Below are 23,340 nucleotides of genomic sequence, written 5' to 3'. Positions count from 1 at the left end.
ATTGGACTGCATGTTGTTGCAATTGGTCTGATTGTTGTTGGACCTTTGCCTCCAAATCACGAAGCGCAGCAAGAACCGTACTTAAAATTGCGCTCTCCTCCAATTTTGCTGTTTTAGCTAATGGAGAGCCCTTGCTTGACCGGCGTTTGAGAGGTGGAACGTTGGCAGAGGTAGCAGACATCATATGAAAAATGTAAAATGTAAATTAAGCGCGAAGCAACAAAAAAAAAAAATAAACACAGAAAACACAGCGATGATGTATATTATTATTTTTTTTTTTTTTCACACAATTATAATGAAAATAATTGGTAACACGAACAAACTTCTTGGAAAGTTGCTTATTTTCAGTTTTTGAGTTTGTTATATTAAAACCAAACTTTATCGTCCATCAATATAAATATTTGCACGGAGCTAACAAAAACACGTCCGAACACGCCTTCGACTTCTTATCAAAAAAAAAAATGTTACGATAATTAACGTTAACGAAACAAAGTCATTTCGTTTCGTTTATTAACGTTAAAAACGTCAAATTAGCGAAATGATTTCGTTTCGTTTTCTGCCATATCAAAACGAAATCAAATCGTTTATGTTGATTATTAATTTAAAACTATGCTGGCAAAGCTGATTGATGGCGGAGTCATTAAAGGTGAAAGCATTCGCCAAGCTGATTGCAACTTTCCTCATGAATTTTGACAGTACGAACATTTCTCAGAGTATTTTTGACATTACCACCAACGAATTACACAAACAAATTACATGGAGTTTGTGTGTGTATGTGCCCTCGTTGTTACCACCTTACGGCTTCACCATGGCTATAGCATTGCCAGCACAATTCAAACATAAAGTATCACGTTTTTGTTAACGTTTTTAACGTAAACGAAAGCTTTTCGTTTCGGTTAAAAACGAGATACAATTTATCTTGATAATTTCTTTATCGATAATATTTCGAAGTGTTTCAACGGAAACGGTGGAAATTTTTTGATAAACGATTAGCTTAACGTTAAGGTGCATCCCTGATATATACAATGTTTTTTTAGAATTTAAATTATTGCCTTATTACTCTAGCGAACTTTAAATATGTGAATTTTTATATTTATAAACTATATAAATACATTAACGTCTATTCATAGTCGTGCCCTTTCCGAAACCTTGTTTTGAAGTTCTTATTTTTCTGCGCTGGTAGTGTTGCTCATCAGTTTGCAGTCATATTAGTTTGGTAGGTATAGTAACATCAGACGTAGGGAAATTAGGAAGCATGTCAGGAGTATCACCAGAATCCAAAGAAGCATGGTGATTCATTTCGTCACCTCCGTTTTCTTCCATATCCGGATTCATTCCATACTAGTAATTATAAATATCTTGTAGATGCCACATAGGTGTAACCATACCCTCAAGATATTTCCGTTCAAATCTTGTGGTGTACAAGTAAACTTGTATTTGTTCTAAATTATTCACCACATTCTAAACATAGAAAAGATGTATTAAGTGTTTGCGTAAATACCATTGTGATTACAATATGGACAAACATTCAATTCTAAACTTTTCGTTGTTACATCAATTGTTTCAGCGTGTTGTACACGTAAATAAAAATTCATACTTGAATGTATTTTCGTCTTCCAATCGCATAATTTACATTTTAAATAATGACTATTAGGCATATGAGAAATCTCATGGTCCAATAATTTGTTGAAGCTTCGTGTAGCTGCTTGAATAACACAAAATTTACATTTTGCACCACGTTCGTTATATTTAAATTGTAAATGTTCTGGTTTCTCTACACGATGCATAAAGTTTAGATGCTTTTTCCAACAATGTGCTGAATTTAATTGAAATACATACATTGGGCATTGTCTCATGATAAATTTTCCGTAAATATACTGAGCCTCTTTATGTAGGCTCTTTTCTTAACATCTAATTCTGGTCGTACAGAATATGATAGTTTTGCTTCAGGTTATAATCCACACTCATACTATTTTCAGATTCTGTTTCATAATTTTCATCATTTTCAACATTGGACTTTGCATCAACATCATTATCATCATCGTCATTTTTTGATAACTCTGTTTTAAGCTTCATATTTATCAAAGGTTCATCTTCCTTAGTATTAGAATTAGAAACATTGTCATCTTCGGTTAAGTTTTTATCAAGTTTAGCTTTTTTCCTAGGTTTAAATTCTTTACTATCCGTACTAGAATTAATACCATCATCAACATTTTTCGTGGTCTGTTTGAGTTTTTAAATTTGCCAATGGTTCGCCTTTATCAGTATTAGAATCAGAATGGCCTTGGCCATCTTCACCGTGTTGCAAAGTAGGCGACACATGTTGGTGTTGATGTTTGCGCATATTGCGGATATGTTGGTGGTTCACTAGTCATTAATTGTTTAGAAGTTTCAACTTGTTGCGTTTGTTGTTGTTGTTGCTGGCTGATGATGTGGTGTTAACGTTTGTTGTACAATTTATTCGGGTGATTGCACATATATTATTGGTCTGTTATAGTGCTGAAAATCCTTCCGATATTGAAAGTCCTTGATTAGTGTAATCCCCACGTAGTGAACTACTCCTGTGACCGCGTCCGCGGTAACTATTACATCTGAAGGCGCTTAAGTTACAGGCATAGCTGACATCGCTTATATAACAGGTTGACTCTAAAGTAAAAACCAAAACAAAATATTAGAATCAGTGTTTATGAATAACATATTTAAAATAAGCTCTTACAACAACGTGATCGGTGGCTACATCCCCGTGAAAGTAGTGTGGTGTTCCTCCTTGTATAAACGTAGATACTGGATGTGCTCAACCATGCAGTTTTCTTCTAATTTGAGCAAATGTATGTTCTTACAGCCACAGCTGGAATATTTGGGATATTTCTATCCTCACATCGCCAAAATAAAATTACCTAGAATGAGAAAGAAACTCATATCAGTAAGAATAGATTAAAAGTTTTCAATATAAGCCGAAAAGTGTTCCATAAATAGGGCTCCACACATAGCTCTTTTCCAAAGGCACAAGAGAAATTTCAGATAACTAGAATCAGGACCTGGTAAAGTAACTTCAAAGGCGATTTAGTCGCCACTACTTCGTATGCGCATTTCTCTACGCTCCCTTTCGGCATGCATCATCAATTTCGTCATTACTATAAAGGCCATCTTGCTCACAGCAATCCAACAATCTATTTGTCCGCAAATTCGTGGAACTAAATTCCTAATGGAAGGTTCCTCTCCAAAAACTCTGTTTACAGACAGTCTTTCGCCGTGAAAACGAGGGCAGTGAAATATTACATGTTCTGCGCCTTCCAATTCGGACGGACAGCTTGGACAGAAAGGATCCTCCTCTATCCCACGCTTATGTAGATATTCCTTCAAGCCACCGTGCCCGCTCAATATCTGTGTGAGATGGTAATTTAGTTTGCCGTGTTTTCGCTCGTACCATTCCGCTATATTCCGGACTAGCATGAAGGTTCAGCGCTCTTTTCTCGAATCTTCCCGCCGTTCTTGCCACCTAACTATTGTTCGTGACCTTGCGCTTTTCTTAGCATCTTCAGATGGTCGGCTGAATCCAATGCCATACAGATCGGCCATTTCACCTGAGAGTAGATCTACTGGGATTTTCCTGGATAAAACATGGATCGCGTCGTCGGAACAGCACATGCTATTCGTATAGCAGTAATGCGGTAGGCTGCTAGTATATCTTTTTGGTGGACCATTTTAGATCTGTGCCATACTGGTGCTGCATATAATATTATAGAGCTGGTTACGTTGGATAATCGCTGACGGGTAGCTTCGCTTGGGCCGCCGATGTTGGGCATTATTCGCGTTAGGGTTCCACTAACTCTAGAAACTTTGTCCCCCACCGCCCTGAAGTGCTCCCTAAAAGTTAGTTTTGAGTCAATGATTACTCCTAGATATTTCAAGGAGGGCTTTGAATTTATTTGAAAATCTCCTATGGTTAGGACCAACTCATCCACAGTCCGCTTTGAGCTCATCAGAACCACTTCTGTCTTATTGCTAGCCATCTCCAGCCCCGTGTTCGTCAACCATTCCTCTATTCTTCCCATGGCGTCATTACATAATGCTTGGAGCAAATCAAGTTTCTTGGCCACTGCTACTACGACAATATCATCTGCATAGCCGACAATTTCCGTGCCTCCGGGAAGGTGGTTTTGTAGCACCCCGCCATACACCGCATTCCAAAGAGTTGGACCTAGAACAGATCCCTATCTAATCTATCTATCTATCAAATTATTCGGAGCAGGTACGGAACTTGTCTTGGGACACCCAAAGTGCACCCACGCTTCTCATGGCTCCAGCGGGTTAGCGGCTTCCTAGAACTTAAGCCACTTGCTGCTTCTAGATCTGACATCTGTCAGCTGGAGTCTTAGCCCGGCAAGCGCAGGGCACGAGCACAGAATGAAATCGATCGTTTCCTCCTCCAACTCGCACTTCCTACATCTGCTATCACTGACCAAGCCTAATTTAAAGGCATGTGACGCCAGAAGGCAGTGTCCAGTAAGAATACCCGTCATGAGTCTAGTATACAGTTTAATGATAATAAAAATATAAGAATCAGTGTTTATGAATACATATTTTAATTAATCTCTTACAACAACCTGATCGGTGGCTACATTGCCATGTAGGTAGTGTGGTGTTCCACCTTGTATAAACGTAGGTACTGTATGTGCTCAACCGTGCAAATTGACATTAGCAGTAACATTATTTACATAAACATAGCTTGGTATTTGTGCAGGCCTCAATATAGCATACATTGGTCCAGTTCGGTGTGCACCAGCCACTGGTACAAACACTTTTGAATGCATAGCTTTCATATAGGATGGATGTCCAGCAGTGCTCCGGTTGTGCCAATATGTAATGGGCTGCTCCGTCTCTTGGTACGGCTGTATAGGTATAGGCGGGTGCAATGTATTACTAGGCTCAAGATCGGAAGGTACATAGATGGCTCGAAGACGCCAGAGTTTTCGGACCCAGAACCAAAATATCAGTAACTCTAATAGCACATCCGAGCATTTTCGAGCGGAAGTATTCGCCATAAGTTAGTGCGCTAAGCTGAACCTTCAGCGCTGATACCCCAAAGAAACAATTGCCATACTCTGTCAGGCAGTCAGGTTCCACTAAAGGCACTTGCGGCGTTCGAAATAAAGTCAGCACTTGTCCTTCAGTGCGTAGAAAAGCTGAATCAATTAGGAGCACACAACGTAGTACTGTTGGCCTGGGTCCTAGGCCACAGGGGAGTGGAGGGCAATGAGCAGGCGGACTCCATGTTTAATTTGTTGCGTCTCTCCCACAAATTGTCAACCCCCCAGCAGATCCTTGCAGCGGGTATGCGCCATACTCTCCTCTTCCGGGAAGGTATCGACCCCAATCCGGATCCTTCTCCTGACCCCAGTACTGAGAAATGGGTTTGCTGCGTTTGCCGGAAAAGAATCTTTTTAGGACGGTCATATATATAAGGGCCTGAAATATTTCAATGAACTTCCTAATCACATAAAAAGTAGTAATAACTTCAATACTTTTAAAAAAAGTTTATTGGAGCATTGTAAAACCCTTCCAATAAGATAGTTTTTTTATACTCAGTTGAGCAGAGCTCACAGAGTATATTAAGTTTGATTGGATAAAGGTTGGTTGTACATATATAAAGGAATCGAGATAGATATAGACTTCCATATATCAAAATAATCAGGATCGAAAAAAAATTTGATTGAGCCATGTCCGTCCGTCCGTCCGTCCGTTAACACGATAACTTGAGTAAATTTTGAGGTATCTTGATGAAATTTGGTATGTAGGTTCCTGAGCGCTCATCTCAGATCGCTATTTAAAATGAACGATATCGGACTATAACCACGCCCACTTTTTCGATATCGAAAATTTCGAAAAACCGAAAAAGTGCGATAATTCATTACAAAAGACAGATAAAGCGAAGAAACTTGGTAGATGAGTTGACCTTATGACGCAGAATAGAAAATAAGTAAAATTTTGGACAACGGGCGTGGCACCGCCCACTTTTAAAAGAAGGTAATTTAAAACTTTTGCAAGCTGTAATTTGGCAGTCGTTGAAGATATAATGATGAAATTTGGCAGGAATGTTACTGCTATTACTGTATGTACGCTTAATAAAAATTAGCAAAATCGGAGAAGGACCACGCCCACTTTTAAAAAAAAAATTTTTTTAAAGTAAAATTTTAACAAAAAATTTAATATCTTTACAGTATATAAGTAAATTATGTCAACATTCAACGCCAGTAATGATATGGTTCAACAAAATACAAAAATGAAAGAAAATTTCAAAATGGGCGTGGCTCCGCCCTTTTTCATTTAATTTCTCTAGGATACTTTTAACGCCATAAGTCGAACAAAAATTAACCAATCCTTTTGAAATTTGGTAGGGGCATAGATTTTATGACGTTAACTGTTTTCTGTGAAAATGGGCGAAATCGGTTGATGCCACACCTAGTTTTTATACACAGTCGTCCGGCTGTCCTTCTGCATGGCCGTTAACACGATAACTTGAGCAAAAATCGACATATCTTTAATGAACTTAGTTCACGTGCTTACTTGAACTCACTTTATCTCGGTATGAAAAATGAACGAAATCCGACTATGACTACGCCCACTTTTTCGATATCGAAAATTACGAAAAATTAAAAAAATGCCATAATTCTATACCAAATACGAAAAAAGGGATGAAACATGGTAAGGTAATTGGATTTTTTTATTGACGCGAAATATAACTTTAGAAAAAACTTTATAAAATGGTTGTGACACCTACCATATTAAGTAGAAGAAAATGAAAAAGTTCTGCAGGGCGAAATAAAAACCCCTTAAAATCTTGGCAGGTACTACATATATAAATAAATTAGCGGTATCCAACAGATGATGTTCTGGGTCACCCTGGTCCACATTTTGGTCGATATCTGGAAAACTCCTTCACATATACAACTACCTCCACTCCCTTTTAAAACTCTCATTAATACCTTTAATTTGATACCCATATCGTACAAACTCATTCTAGAGTCACCCCTGGTCCACCTTTGTGGCGATATCTCGAAAAGGCGTCCACCTATAGAACTAAGCCCCACGCCCTTTTAAAATACTCATTAACACCTTTCATTTGATACCCATATCGTACAAACATATTCTAAAGTCACCCCTGGTCCACCTTTATGGCGATATCTCGAAAAGGCGAACACCTATAGAACGAAGGCCCACTGCGTTGTAAAAATACTCATTAACACCTTTCATTTGATACCCATATTGCACAAAAGCATTCTAGGGTCACCCCAGCTCCACCGTTATGGCGATATCTCGAAACGGCGTCCACCTATGGAACTAAGGATTACTCCCTTTTAAAATACTCATTAACACCTTTCTTTTGATACCCATATTGTACAAACAAATTCTAGGGTCACCCCTGGTCCACCTTTATGGCGATATCTCGAAAATGCGGCCACCTATACAACAACCACCACTCCCTTTTAAAACCCTCATTAATACAATTAATTTGATACCCATATCGTACAAACACATTCTAGAGTCACCCCTGGTCCACCTTTATGGCGATATTTCGAAACGGTGTCCACCTATAAAACTAAGGCCCACTCCCTTTTAAAATACTCATTAACACCTTTCGTTTGATGCCCGTATTGTACAAACAAATCCTAGGGTCACCCCTGGTCCACCTTTATGGCGATATCTCGAAACGGCGTCCACCTATGGAACTAAGGATTACTCCCTTTTAACATATTCATTAACACCTTTCTTTTGATACCCATATTGTACAAACAAATTCTAGGGTCACCCCTGGTCCACCTTTATGGCGATATCTCGAAACGGCGTCCACCTATGGAACTAAGGATTACTCCCTTTTAAAATACTCATTAACACCTTTCATTTGATACCCATATCGTACAAACGCATTCTAGAGTCACCCCTGGTCCACCTTTATGGCGATATCTTGAAAAGGCGACCACCTATACAACAACCACCACTCCCTTTTAAAACCCTCATTAATACCTTTAATTTGATACCCATATCGTACAAACACATTCTAGAGTCACCTTTATGGCGATATTTCGAAACGGCATCCACATATAGAACTAAGGCCCACTCCCTTTTAAAATACTCATTAACACCATTCGTTTGATGCCCATATTGTACAAACAAATTCTAGGGTCACCCCTGGTCCACCTTTGTGGCGATATCTCGAAAAGGTGTCCACCTATGGAACTAAGGATTACTCCCTTTTAAAATAGGTACTCATTAACACCTTTCATTTGATACCCATATCGTACAAACGCATTCTAGAGTCAACCCTGATCCACCTTTATGGCTATATCCCTAAATGGAGTCCACCTATAAAACTATGTCCCACTCCCTTATAAACTACTCTTTAATGCCTTTCATTTGATACACATGTCATACAAACACATTCCAGGGTTTCCCTCGGTTCATTTTCCTACATGGTTATTTTCCCTTATGTTGTCACCATAGCTCTCAACTGAGTATGTAATGTTCGGTTACACCCGAACTTAACCTTCCTTACTTGTTTTCTTTTATTTTTTTACATGATATACCGATAATGGAGCGCGAAAAGGGAATGGTAATAATGGTAGCAGCAAAATACAATGCATCCGGCCCTAAGGAAAAGAAAATCGGTCGCCACCTGTAACTCCAGACAGTTCCAACAACTAATTTCGCTGGAATTCGGTATTTCCAGCTGGTATTTACTGTTGCTGATCGGAATCATTCGCATTCCGACAGCATAAATATAACAATAAAATTATATAATGTGTAACAAAAATAACGAAAATAAGGACAAATAAAAGTTGGAGCAAGGGGGATTGGAAACACGTCCTTTTCAACCTCCCATTATATGTTGAGCTGTGCTAATCGGAATCTTCATGCATTCCGACAGCGTCTTTACTAAACAAAGTTGAGGGGTGATTGGATACACTTATTTTCAATTTCCAACATCCAAAGACATGTTTAGCTGCATTGGTCGGAGACTAATACATTCCGAAAGCTTAAAATACACATATAAATGAAAAATATAAGTTCCAAATTTTGTTGCCTTAAGCTGGGAGCACTGGAGGATTGGAAACGCGTCCTTTCCAACCTTCCTTTAATGAGTGGCTCCCAGACTCGTCCCTCTGTCACGCTAGTAAATATGCTGATCGGAATCACATGGCATTCCAACAGCATATTCAATAGAAATAAGTGATTATAACAATGAATTGTACTTAGTAGTTTAAGTTTTGGGCCTAAACAGCCGTAATAATAAATAAATTAAATTAAAAAAATAAATACTCTTGTCAGTGTTTCACGTGCAAGGGATGGTTGCATCGGACAGGTTGCTCTGGGCTAGATTCCAAAATCCAGCGTCCTCGTAACTTTTATAAATCTTTTGTGGCTCTTGTTGTTCACGGCCTCATTACATTATGAGGAAATACGGCACCTGAGAGCACAGCCGTATGAAGCTAAAAAACACAAGCATGTCTTCAGTGAACTCCACAAACAGGCGTCGGACCTCTATGCCGGTGATTCCTGTACTCAAAGAACAAAACTAGCAGAGGAGGAACGCACTCTCCCTAGGGAAACGAGAGCAGTCACTCTAGCCCAACTTCGAGCTGGATAACGTAACAGGTTAAACTCTTACCTATCCAGAATCAACCCCGACATACAAAACATTGTCCTGCTTGTAATGTGTCCCCACATGTCACCAACCATCTCTTTAACTGTATTGTGCAACCAACGCCTCTAACACTCCTCTCATTATGGCCCACCCCTGTTGAAACAGAAAGTTTCTTTGGACTCCCGTTAGAGGACATTGATGACAATTTGTGATCGGTCGCACCTATTGGATGGGGCGAAGCACTGCTACTACAACAACAACAGGCGGACAACACGGAAAGAGAGGCAGCAACTGCATGACCCATCGATCCCGAGCCGTTCCTGCCAGTTGGCCCACAGGGGCATTTATTAGCAGAAGGGAGGGAAAAGAGAGAACACTGGCGCAATATGCCAGGCCTGAGTCAATCTAAGTTACTGTTAGGGGGTTACAGCACAACTCGATATAGGGCATTAATAGGCCTCTCAAAAAGATAACCGAAGAACCCCAACGGCTATTCTTACAAGACACTGTAGACTGAACAGTCACATGCAAAAGCTGGGTATAGTATCGAACAACACATACCGATTTTGTGATGGATCAGCAGACGGTGGACCATATCCTTCTAGATTGCGGCGCAATTTCAAGACGTAGGGCTACGTTTATGGGCTCACCATGGCCAGAGCATTCCCACATTTAATCCCTCAAGCAAAGAACACTGCTGGGGTTCATCAAGGAAGTCGGCTAGGATGAGGTGCTGTGAAGGAGATGTGCAAGTCACTGTGCAATCCTCAATAAATGATCTATCTATCTACGTTCCGGTAACAAGCACCATTGTGGTACTAGCCCCACCATCTCGGGAACTATTGATATGACTACATTAAACCTTCTAGGGAATATTAATAATGCCGGCAATGCGAAAGTCTGCTAAAATGCACCATTCTCCATGGAATGCTCGATATATAACTTTCCACGTTTTGAAACAGTGATGAAAAGAGCAAAATTTACAATAATTTTAACTGGCTGTGGGTAGTAAGGTGTTGATGTCCTCTCTTAACGCAATATAATGACAACTGCGATGCAGGGAAAATGACAAAAATCTTGCAAATCTACTGATAATAATTCATTTTTGCTCCCCTTCTATGCAGTTCTATGCATACATACATATGTATTTTTGTCTCCAAATGCTAATTAAAAAAATTAATTGGTTTTCACATGAACTTCGAACTCTGTCGTATTTGCATTCTTCAGTTGATTATCAACAAAAGCATGACAAATTATCACTAAAAAATTCATACATGTTGCTTATATATTTAATATGGTAGCCAATTTACTTACCCTTTCTGGTGCGATGATTCCTGGACAATCGGGCCTGACTAGACGCGATTTTTTTTGCCTTAAGAGAGCGTGCTTAACGCGAACCCTATCATGTTATGGCACAACTTTGGTGATGCAAAAAATCAAAGACATTTCTGCTTCTAATGCTTCTAGGATAGCAGCAGCAGCTCCCGGTGGCACCACATAAATAACAGTTGCAGGCCGATCAGTTGCCTTTTTTGCTCCGGCTACCTATTCAATTTTAATTCACATTACATTATCTACTATTGCAATTTTTAATCACTACAAATCAATATAAATTACCGAAGCAAATACTGGCAAACCAAGATGCGTAGTTCCACCCTTTTTTAGGGAAATACATCCAACCAGTTTGGTGCCGTATTCCAAAGCATGTTGCTTGTAAAGTACCTTGTTTTTGTAGATTTCCTTTGATTTTGGCATATTCTGAGCTGAATCGCAACCCGGCGGGGATGCTATCTATTAGAATAATATAACATTTTTTTGATTATTTAAAAATGCACATACGTATGAATGAAAATCAGAAAGTAAATAATGTTGTTGTTGTTGTAGCGATAAGGACACTCCCCGTTATCGACTTTGGTGGTCCTTTGCCGGATGCAGATCGGGTACGTTCCGGGAACCATTAAGGTACTAGCCCGACCATATCGGGAGCGATTTAGTTGACATAAAACCTTGTAGGCCATCCCGTCGATTCTATACAACTTAATATGGTAACGATCAAAAGGCGCGCCTCGAGCTCCGTTTTTATTATTATTTGATATTTTTAAATTAGGTGGTGTACCGTCTTGTAAAACTTTACCCTTAATATTATTTTGGGCGAAGGCCGCCAACGCAAAAAGATGGTCTCTGCAGCAATATTCTTAATTTCCGTCACATGTCACAACTCAAATTAACTTAATGTTATTTTGGGCGAAGGTCGCCAACGCAAAAAGGTGTTCTCTGCAACAAAATTTTTAATTTCCGTCACATGTCACAACTAAAAGCACAAGATATTTTTCGTTGTAAACAATTTATATTTTTTTTGCGTTTCATTTTTTCCGGAATAATTAATGAACTGTCATTTCGATGACAGCATGAAACGTCGATGTGTTAGTGGAGAGCGAAAAAAGCTTTGAATGTGTGGGTGAACTGGTTACCTCCGTCTTGTAGGGATAAGGGAAAATAACCATGTAGGAAAATGAACCGAGGGAAACCCTGGAATGTGTTTGTATGACATGTGTATCAAATGGAAGGTATTAAAGAGTATTTAAAGAGGGAGTGGGCCATAGTTCTATAGGTGGACGCCATTTAGGGATATCGCCATAAAGGTGGATCAGGGTTGACTCTAGAATTTGTTTGCAGGATATGGGTATCAAATGAAAAGTGTTAATGAGTATTTTAAAAGGGAGTAATCCTTAGTTCCATAGGTGGACGCCCTTTCGAGATATCGCCATAAAGGTGGACCAGGGGTGACCCTAGAATTTGTTTGTACAATATGGGTATCAAAAGAAAGGTTTTAATGAGGGTTTTAAAAGGGAGTGGTGGTAGTTGTATAGGTGGTCGCCTTTTCGAGATATCGCCATAAAGGTGGACCAAGGGTGAATCTAGAATGCGTTTGTACAATATGGGTATCAAACGAAAGGTGTTAATGAGTATTTTAAAAGGGAGTAGGCCTTAGTTCTATAGGTGGAAGCCGTTTCGAAATATCGCCATAAAGGTGGACCAGGGGTGACTCTAGAATGTGTTTGTACGATATGGGTATCAAATTAAAGGTATTAATGAAGGTTTTAAAAGGGAGTGGTGGTAGTTATATAGGTGGTCGCCTTTTCGAGATATCGCCATAAAGGTGGACCAGGGTTGACTCTAGAATGCGTTTGTAAAATATGGGTATCAAACGAAAGGCGTTAATGAGTATTTTAAAAAGGGAGTGGGCCTTAGTCCTATAGGTGGACGCCTTTTCGAGGTATCGCAATAAGGGTGTACCAGGGGTGACTCTAGACTTTGTTTGTACGATATGGGTATCAAATGAAAGGTGTTAATGAGTATTTTAAAAAGGGAGTGGGCCTTCGTTCTATAGGTGGTCGCTTTTTCGAGATATCGCCATAAAGGTGGACCAGGGATGACTCTAGAATATGTTTGTACGATATGGGTATCAAATGAAAGGTGTTAATGAGTATTTTAAAAGGGCGTGGGACTTAGTTCTATAGGTGGATGCCTTTTCGAGATATCGCCTTAAAGGTGGACCAGGGCTGACTCTAGAATGTGTTTGTACGATATTGGTATCAAATTAAAGTATTAGTGAGAGTTTTAAAAGGGAGTGTATATGTGAAGGCGTTTTCCAGATATCGACCAAAATGTGGACCAGGGTGACCCAGAACATCATCTGTTGGATACCGCTAATCTAATATATATTATAAATGGGAAAGTTTGGATGTTTGGATGTTTAGATGTTTGGATGTTTGGATGTTTGTCCAGACGTTTGTCTTTGTGACTCAATCACGCAAGAACGGCTGGACCGATTTGGATGAAATTTTGCACACATATAGCCAATAGTCTAGAAGGATCTACTAGCTATATTTGTTTCAAAAGGGGCGTGGTCCCCGCCCCCTAGGAACAGTTATAATTTAATTATTATATTTTTTCGTCTTTGCGACTGAATCACGCCAGAATGGCTACACGGATTTTGATGAAATTTGGGACAAAGACAGTAGTCTACTAGCGAAATTTTTTTCGAATATGGAAAGAGGGGTGGGGGTCCCACGACCCCTTCGAGCAATTACTTTTTAATAATTTTTACACATTATAACTTTACGTATACTGGCCTTCACCAATATCACAGACTCAAGGGGTCAAATAAGTCGAGGGCTTACAAAGTGAGCAGTGACACCCTCCGGCCCCCCCTTTTCTCCCCCTCTGGTGCAAAATCTATAAATTGTTATAACTGAATATAAATTTTCTACTAAATCAATAGTTTTTGGTATCTGGCACATACAGATCGAGATCTAAACAAACGAGCAGCGGTACTTCTCCTCCCGCCATCCGCCCTCCATCAATTGTTTTTATTCGCACGCTTTTATTAGCTTTACCTGTATGCTTCTTTATAACTTTTCATTCGCTCAAACGCGCCTGCTGCCTTATTAAAATGGTTCTACAATTAGCTTCGCCTTATTTGTAATCCCGTTGGGGTCATATCGAGACCATTCCGGGATCATTTTTGGATGGTTTTCGGGATCCGTCCGGGATCCCGCCGGGGTCATTTCGGGACTTTTTCTGTACTATTTCGGGATCATTTCTGTATAGTTTTCGGGATCCGTCCGGGATCCCGTCGGGGTTATTTTGGATATTTTTGGGACTATTCCGGGATCATTTCGGAACTATTTCGCGATCATTTAGGGACCTTTCCGGCATCATTTCCGGTATCATTACGGGACTTTTTCGGGGTCATTTTGGTTCCCTTCCGCCATCATTTCTGGATGGTTTTCGGGCTCCGACCGGGATCCCGTCGGGGTCCTTTCGGGGCTTTTTTGGGATCATTTGGGGTCCCTTCCGGCATCATTTCTGGATGGTTTCCGGGATCCGTCCGGGATCATTTCGGGAATATTAGGGGATCATTTGAAGACCTTTCCGGCATCATTTCTGCATAGTTTCCGGGATCCGTCGGGGATCATTTCGGGACTATTAGGGGATCATTTGAAGACCTTTCCGGCATCATTTCTGCATAGTTTCCGCGATCCGTCGGGGATCTCGACGGGGTCATTTCGGGACTTTTTCTCGACTAATACGGGATCATTTGGGACACCCTTTCGGCATCATTTCTGGATGGTTTTCGGTATCCGTCCGGGATACCGTCAGGGTCATTTCGGGACTTTTTGTCGACTAATACGGGATTATTTGGGGACCCTTTCGGCATCATTTCCGGATGGTTTTCGGGATCCGTCCGGGATCATTTCGGGACTATTAGGGGATCATTTACAGACCTTTCCGGCATCATTTTTGCATAGTTTCCGGGATCCGTCGGGGATCTCGACGGGGTAATTTCGGGATCATTTCTGCATAGTTTCCGGGGTTCGTCTGGGATACCGTCCGGGTCATTTCGGGACTTTTTCTCGACTAATACGGGATCATTTGGGACACTCTTTCGTCATCTTTTCTGGATGGTTTTAGGGATCCGTCCGGGATCCCGTCAGGGTCATTTCGGGACTTTTTCTCGGCTAATAAGGGATTATTTGGGGACCCTTTCGGCATCATTTCTGGATGGTTTTCGGGATCCGTCCGGGATCATTTCGGGACTATTAGGGGATCATTTGAAGACCTTTCCGGCATCAATTCTGCATAGTTTCCGGGATTCGAAGGGGATCTCGACGGGGTCATTTCGGGACTATTTCGGGATAATTTGGGGTACCTACCGGGATCACATATGGATGGTTGTCGGTATCCGACCGGGATCCCGTCGGGGTCATTTTGGGACTTTTTCGGGATCATTTGGGGTCCCTTCCGGCATCATTTCTGGATGGTTTTCGGGATTCGTCCGGGATCCCGTCCGAGTCATTTCGGGACTTTTTCTAGACTAATACAGCATCATTTGGGCACCCTTCCGGCATCATTTCTGGATGGTTTTCGGGATCCGTCCGGGATCATTTAGGGACTATTAAGGGATCATTTGAAGACTTTTCCGGCATCATTTCTGCATAGTTTCCGAGATTCGTAGGGGATCTCGACAGAGTCAATTCGGGACAATTTCGGGATAATTTGGGGTACCTACCGGAATCACATCTGGATGGTTTTCGGTTCCCGTCCGGGTTCCCGTCGGGGCCATTTCGGGACTTTTTCGGGATCATTTGGGGTCCCTTCCGGCATCATTTCTGGATGGTTTTCGGGATCCGTCCGGGATCCCGTCGGGGTCATTTTGGGACTTTTTCGGGATCATTTGGGGTCCCTTCCGGCATTATTTCTGGATGGTTTTCGGGATCCGTCCGGGATCATTTAGAGACTATTAGGGGATCATTTGAAGACCTTTCCGGCATCATTTCTGCATAGTTTCCGAGCTTCGTATGGGATCTCGACGGGGTAATTTCGGGACAATTTCGGGATCATTTTGAGTACCTACCGGGATCACATCTGAATGGTTTTGGGTATCCGTCCGCGATCCCGTCGGGGTCATTTGGGGTCCCTTCTGGCATCATTTCTGGATGGTTTTCGGGATCCGTCCGGGATCCCGTCAGGGTAATTTCGGGACTATTAGGGGATCATTTGAGGACCTTTCCGGCATCGTTTCTGCATAATTTCCGGGATCCGTCGGGGATCTCGACGGGGTCATTTCGGGACTATTTCGGGATCATTTGGGGTACCCACCGGGATCACATCTGGATGGTTTTTGGTATCCGTCCGGGATCGCGTCGCGATCATTTCGGGATTTTTTCGGGATCATTTGGGGTCCCTTCTGCCATCATTTCTGGATGATTTTCGGGATCTGTCCGGTATCCCGTTGGGTCATTTCGGGACTTTTTCGGGATCATTTGGGGTCCCTTCCGGGATCATTTCTGGATGGTTTTCGGGATTCGTCCGGGATCCCGTCAGGGTCATTTCGGGACTTTATCTCGACTAATACCGGATCATTTGGGGACCCTTTCGGCATCATTTCTGGACGGTTTTCGGGATCCGTCCGGGATCCCGTCAGGGTAATTTCGGGACTATTAGGGGATCATTTGAGGACCTTTCCGGCATCATTTCTGGATAGTTTTCGGGATCCGTCCGGGATCCCGTCGGGGTCATTTTGGAACTTTTTCGGGATCTTTTGGGGTCCCAGCAGGGTAATTTCGGGACTATTAGGGGATCATTTGGGGACCTTTCCTTCATCGTTTCTGGATAGTTTTCACGATCCGTTCGGGATCCCGTAGGGGTCATTTCGGGACTATTTCGGGATCATTTTGGGGTACCTTCCGGCATCATCTCTAGATAGTTTTCTGGATCCCGTCGGGTCACTTCGGGACTTTTTATCGACTGATACGGGCTCAAATGGGGACCCTTTCGGCATCATTTCTGCATAGTCTGCGGGATCCATCCGGGATCCCGTCAGGGTCATTTCGGGACTATTAGGGGATCATATGAGGACCTTTCCGGCATCATTTCTGGATAGTTTTCGGGATCATTTCGTGACTTTTTCGGGGCTATTTCGGGATCATTGGGGGTATTTTCCGACATCATTTCAGTATGGTTTTCGGGATCCATCCGGGATTCCGTCGGCGCCATTTCGGGATCATTTGGTGTCCCTTCCGGCATAATTTCTGGATGGTTTTCGGGATCCGTCAGGAATCCCGTCGGGGCCACTCCTGTACTTTTTCGGGACTAATACGGGATGATTTGGCGAGCCTTTCGGTATCATGTGATGGATGGTTTTCGGGATCTGTACGGGAACCCATAAGGGTAATTTCGGGACTTTTTCGGGACTATTTCTGAATCATTTTGGGACCCCTCCTCGTTAATTTCTGGATGATTTTCGGGATCTGTCCTGGAATTTTAGTATCATCTTGGTACCCTTCCGGGATCATTTTAGGTGTCTTCGAAACCGGTAGTTCAGCACACATGCCTTTTTAAATTATGAGCTTTTATGGCCGTGGATTTGCTGCTAATTATTCGTAATTAAAATTGGGTATATTTTATCTTCAATCTAACACAGCTTTTTCGTTCAATAATCGTGTAAGGAACTGTTATAACTATAATTACACTTTTTGTAATATTTTAACCAACTAAATACCCGAAAAAGCAACACTATTTCCGTCTAAAAATTCTCTTTGGTTTTAGCTAATTTTAGTTTCACTCCTTTGTTCTATGAGTAGTAATTCCTTCACCCCTTTCATATCAGTTAATTTAATTTAAAAACAAAATGTATTTTTTTTAATTCGAAAAAACTGTATTGTACTATTCATGAAAGCGTGCCTTTCAGCTTATCTTCACATTTAGTTCTTTTTTTTTACTAAATTACAAAAATAAAATACATTAGACAAAAATATATTTTAAACAGATAACTTGATAAGCAGGCTAACGTGAATAACACATATATTTTATTTTCTCCTTGCGGACGGGGCCGCGGGTAAAGGCTAGTTTATTTATATATGTAATACCTGCCAATATTTCAAGGGTTTTTTTTATTTCGCCCTGCAGAACTTTTTCATTTTCTTCTACTTAATATGGTAGGTGTCACAACCATTTTACAAAGTTTTTTTCTAAAGTTATATTTCGCGTCAATAAACCAATCCAATTACCATGTTTCATCCCTTTTTTCGTATTTGGTATAGAATTATGGAATTTTTTTTATTTTTCGTAATTTTCGATATCGAAAAAATGGGCGTGGTCATAGTCGGATTTCGTTCATTTTTTATACCAAGATAAAGTGAGTTCAGATAAGTACGTGAACTAAGTTCAGTAAAGATATGTCGATGTTTGCTCAAGTTATTGTGTTAACGGCCATGCGGAAGGACAGACGGACGACTGTGTATAAAAACTGGGCATGGCTTCAACCGATTTCGCCCATTTTCACAGAAAACAGTTAGCGTCATAAAGTCTATGCCCCTATCAAATTTGAAAAGGATTGGTAAATTTTTGTTCGACTTATGGCATTAAAAGTATTCTAGATAAATTAAATGAAAAAGGGCGGAGCCACGCCCATTTTGAAATTTTCTTTTATTTTTGTATTTTGTTGTACCATATCATTACTGGAGTTGAATGTTGACATAATTTACTGATATAGTGTAAATTTTTCGTTAAAATTTTACTTTAAAAAAATTCTTTTTTTTTAAGTGGGCGTGGTCCTTCTCCGATTTTGCTAATTTTTATTAAGCGTACATATAGTAATAGGAGTAACGTTCCTGCCAAATTTCATCATGATATCGTCAACGACTGCCAAATTACCGCTTGCAAAATTTTTAAATTACCTTCTTTTAAAAGTGGACGGTGCAACGCCCATTGTCCAAAATTTTACCAATTTTCTATTCTGCGTCATAAGTTCAACTCACCTATAAAGTTGCATCGCTTTATCTGTCTTTGGTAATGAATTATCGCACTTTTTCGGTTTTTCGAAATTTTCGATATCGAAAAAGTGGGCGTGGTTATAGTCCGATATCGTTCATTTTAAATCTGAGATGAGTGCTCAGGAACCTACATACCAAACTTCATCAAGATACGTCAAAATTTACTGAAGTTATCGTGTTACGGGACGGACGGACGGACATGGCTCAATCAAATTTTTTTTCGATCCTGATGATTTTGATATATGGAAGTCTATATCTATCTCGATTCCTTTATACCTGTACAACCAACCGTTATCCAATCAAACTTAATATACTCTGTGAGCTCTGCTCAACTGAGTATAAAAATACTTACTTTAAGTAATAATAATAGTAAAAGATTAGAAAATAATTAGGTAGGTCCTAAGTGCTAGTCCTCCACTCCTCATCAATCTAGGGCGTATATCAGACAAATAAATAAAAGCGTGGCAAATGATAAACAAGCAACGTAAAATTTTCAAAAAAGTTCGTTTTCTTCACGGTCTTTATGGATATTTACACTTTTGACAACGTACTTTGCCTCTATGTAACAGCCGCTATATAGTGGGTACGCTTGAGAGGAAACCGGGACATAGGCGAATTGATAGAACTGCAGTGTGGTGTCATTCTACAAAATATTAGATAATCAGAAACACGAAAATTAAACTACATAGACAAATCAACCGCAAGAAATAGTATTTCAGATGTAAATTTCGCTTCTAAGGCCAAATATTGATTATATTGTGACGAATATTAGCAACACTAAGGGATACTATCATCTCTAAGCCGATACTAAGCAGTGACTTGTATGCACATCAACAAATCAATCATTATGTCTACCCATATTTCCATACAAGCAACGGAGAGAAGCGCACAAACACATGCATATATCTGAGATACTCCTAAAAGTAGGCAATCATCGGTAGAACAATCATTATGTCTACACATATGTACGTACACGCAGCGGAGAGAAGCGCACAAACACATGCATATATCTTATCTGAGATACTCCCAAAAGTAGGCAATCATTTGTGGAAGTATCACTCACATATACACGCGCATCGGGCATCTGTAGTTATAGCTGAGAAATTTATAGCTGGTAAACGAGTAGCAAATTCTAGAAATAGAAACGCCTAGAAGTATACGAATGAGACATCACAGAGTATAAAAGGAGGTAAAGCTTAGAATCAGTAATCAGTTTATTTAAGCCCGCTATCTGTTGAGAAGTATAAGTGTTATTATGAAAGTACTCTAATAAAGACAATTTTGCATTATTGAATATTAGAGTTATTTATTCAACAGTTTAGTGATTCGAACGTTAGCAGAATGTTGCAAATAAGGGGAATTGCACTAAATTCGTTACAATTGGTGTCAGAAGTGGGATTGTTGAATAAATTCCGAAGATTTTGAATACAACAAGGACATGGCAAAGTGGAGTGAATTGTAGATTCGGCAACTGAAGAAGGAGTTGGAGAGCCGTGGCAAAAATTGAAGAGAAAAACGAAACATCGCAGACAGTTACCAGCACAGACTTGGACATGTTATTGGCTGCAATATCTGCACAAACATGGACAGTAACAGAAATGGCGTCGCAAGCAAAAATTTTTGAACATCAAGATGTTGCATGCGCGAACTTAAGTGGAAAGCAGCGGAGCTTCACAAAATTCTAGTAGGTCACTTCCACCACACCACAAATTTTAACACGACTTTTAACATAATTTAAGCACACAAAATACACCGATTGTAGTTTTGGAGTGTGAAAATGTGAATTCTGAACACATTAGCTGAATAACAAGTGTACAAATAATGTTAAATAATAAATATAGACAGTGGTAGTTTAACAAATTCTGCTGTGGTGGTGAATGTGACCTACTAGAATTTTGTGAAGCTTGCTTCACACTATTTTTCGTCCCTGCAATGTCTCCATGTTAATATTGTCTCTGTCGCAAGTGTCATCTCAACTGGAAGAATAAAAGACAAATATAACATCACAATTGGAAGAACAGAAGACATATATGACGTCACAAATGGCATCCCAACTACAATCGCAGGAAACACGCACAACATCAAAGATTGAAGCACAAGAAACGCTTATTTCAGAAATGTCGACACAGATTACATCAAAGATGGAAACACAACTGAAAGAACAAGAGGCACGCATAACCGTACATTTCGAAGCGCAGGAGGCGCGTATATCATCAAAACTCGTAGCGTGTATGGACGAGAAAATAACGCAGTTTGAGGAAAAAATCGAAGCCGAGGTGGATGCTTTGAGAGGTCGTATACAGGAGTTGCAATTAAATCGCCCAGCTGTTTCAGCAAGCAATACGAAGGTAAAAACTCCGTCTTTTGACGGCTCTGTTCCTTTCCAGGTATTTAACCTTCAATTTGAGAAGATGTCAGCAGTTAACAATTGGAAGGCTGAAGATAAGGTTGCTGCGCTGTTCGTCGCATTGAAAGGACCTGCAGTGGAAATCTTACAGACCATTCCAGAGGGAGAACGAAACAACTACGAAACTTTGATGAGTGCTCTAGAGAGGCGATACGGAAGCGAGCATAGAAAACAGATATACCAAATTGAGTTGCAAAACCGTCACCAAAGAGCGAAGGGGACTTTGCAGGAGTTTGCCTCGGATGTTGAAAGATTGGCTCATCTCGCAAATGCGGACGCACCCGTGGAATAAACCCAGAGGGTAAAAATGCAGAGTTTTATAAATGGCATACGGGACGTGGAAAAGAAGCGAGCTACATATGCAAATCCAAAGCTGGCATTTGCTGACACGGTATCCCATGCACTGACTCAGGAAACAACCTCACTTCTAAGCAAGCAAGCGTACAAAGCCCATCGTGTGGAAGTGGAAAGGCCAGATAGGGTTGACATAATTTTGGAAGCACTGAAAGGATTACAACAGAAAAATGAGGGAGTTATGAAATGTTTCAAGTGCGGTAACCCAGGTCACATTGCACGTCATTGCAACACAGGTCCTAATACTTCCAACAATGTGGGTGGCCGTAAACGCAGAGCTGACGGAGATGAGCAAATCTCCAAGTCCACTCAATCGTTGAACTAAAGAGAGTCAACCGCAAGGGACGACAGCTGGCTCCCTCAATTGAATGCCCCATAATCTCTATCTCGCAAATAGGAAGAAGGTCAAACAATCTTACTGTCGGAGGACATGTGGATGGAAATGAACGTTTACTGACTGTAGATACGGGTGCATCTCATTCCATCATTCGGGCGGATTTAGTCAACAAGAAGATAAGACCATTGCATGGAGCAAGATTGCGTACAGCCACTGGAGAAGACACCACGGTTCTAGGAGAAGTAGCACGTGAAGTCGCAATTGGGAACGCCACGGTAGTACACAATTTTATAGTGGCAGAGATTGTTGATGAAATCATAATTGGAGTGGACTTATTAATCGACCAAGGCATCAAGATCGATATGCAAAGCAAGACGATGAGATATAAGAACATGGAGGTGCCACCTAATTTCGGCTACGAGAGATGCTACAGCAGTAAACGAGTGCTGGGGGAAGAGAGTCAACAAATACCACAAAAATCAGAAGCAGTCATCTGGGCAAAGGTTGATGGATATTGTGGGACAAACAAATTGTGAGTTGTCTAGGCAGCAAACAAATCAACACAGAACATACTTGTAGGAAAAACCCTGGCAATGACAAAACAAGATAGACGTATCCCGGTAAGAGTACTCAATGAGTTCAAGTTACCACTCAAACTGACCACAGGAGCTATTTTGGGAAGATGCCAAGAGGATGAAATAATAATCAATTGTGAACAGCTCCAGGAGGAGGTTTCAACTAGCAATATTGATCTTTCAGATGACATCATGGCATGGACGGGGGGACTAGAGGAAGATTATCAGAGTAAGGCAAAACAACTGCTCCTAAAATACGCGAACATATTTGACCAAGATGACTCCAAACCAGGCCGCATCAACGTTGCGAAACATCAAATTGACACTGGAGATGCGAGGCCGATCCGTCAAGCTCCACGTAGTATTCCACTGTCGAAGCGGGAAGTTGTGAGTCAAATCATACAAGAAATGAGCGACAGCGGCGTCATCGAACCATCAGCTAGTCCATGGAGCTCACCGGTAGTACTTGTAAAGAAGAAAGATGGAAAATGAGGTTTCGCGTGGACTACCGGAAGTTGAATGACGTTACGAAAAAGAATAGCTACCCATTGCCAAGAATAGACGACACTCTGGACTCGTGGATCAGGTACTGAAAGGACTACATATGAAAACATGCTTAGTGTACCTAGACGACATCATCGTATTGGGAAAGAACTTCGAAGAACATCTGAAGAACTTGGAGG

The 23,340-nt window shown here is 40.7% G+C and overlaps 2 protein-coding genes and 1 long non-coding RNA gene across 6 annotated transcripts in view; 2 read left to right on the top strand and 1 right to left on the bottom strand.

Moving 5' to 3' along the window:
* LOC137236681 (adenosylhomocysteinase-like) overlaps nt 1-23,340 on the top strand; it is a 505,973-nt gene that overhangs the window by 299,377 nt on the left and 183,256 nt on the right. The window lies entirely within an intron of this gene.
* Nucleotides 1-23,340, top strand: part of LOC137236680 (uncharacterized) — an 85,500-nt gene that overhangs the window by 32,013 nt on the left and 30,147 nt on the right. The window lies entirely within an intron of this gene.
* LOC137236676 (uncharacterized) lies at nt 459-12,037 on the bottom strand. 3 transcript variants are annotated; one of them, XR_010948565.1, is made up of 5 exons: nt 11,778-12,037; nt 11,261-11,434; nt 10,958-11,188; nt 2,717-2,897; nt 459-2,646 (listed from the first exon to the last, which is right to left on the bottom strand). It is a non-coding gene; the product is annotated as an uncharacterized lncRNA (long non-coding RNA). The 3 variants fall into 3 exon arrangements; XR_010948566.1 differs by having other exon boundaries at nt 460-2,646; nt 2,717-2,868; nt 11,778-12,036; XR_010948567.1 differs by lacking the exons at nt 459-2,646; nt 2,717-2,897 and adding an exon at nt 4,634-4,892 and having other exon boundaries at nt 11,778-12,036.

The sequence above is a fragment of the Eurosta solidaginis genome, chromosome 1, assembly GCF_040869045.1.
Source record: "Eurosta solidaginis isolate ZX-2024a chromosome 1, ASM4086904v1, whole genome shotgun sequence".
NCBI classification, from domain to species: Eukaryota; Metazoa; Arthropoda; class Insecta; order Diptera; family Tephritidae; genus Eurosta; species Eurosta solidaginis.
The sequence above is the reverse complement of the archived record's forward strand: the minus strand, read 5'-3'. Positions and strand labels throughout refer to the sequence as shown.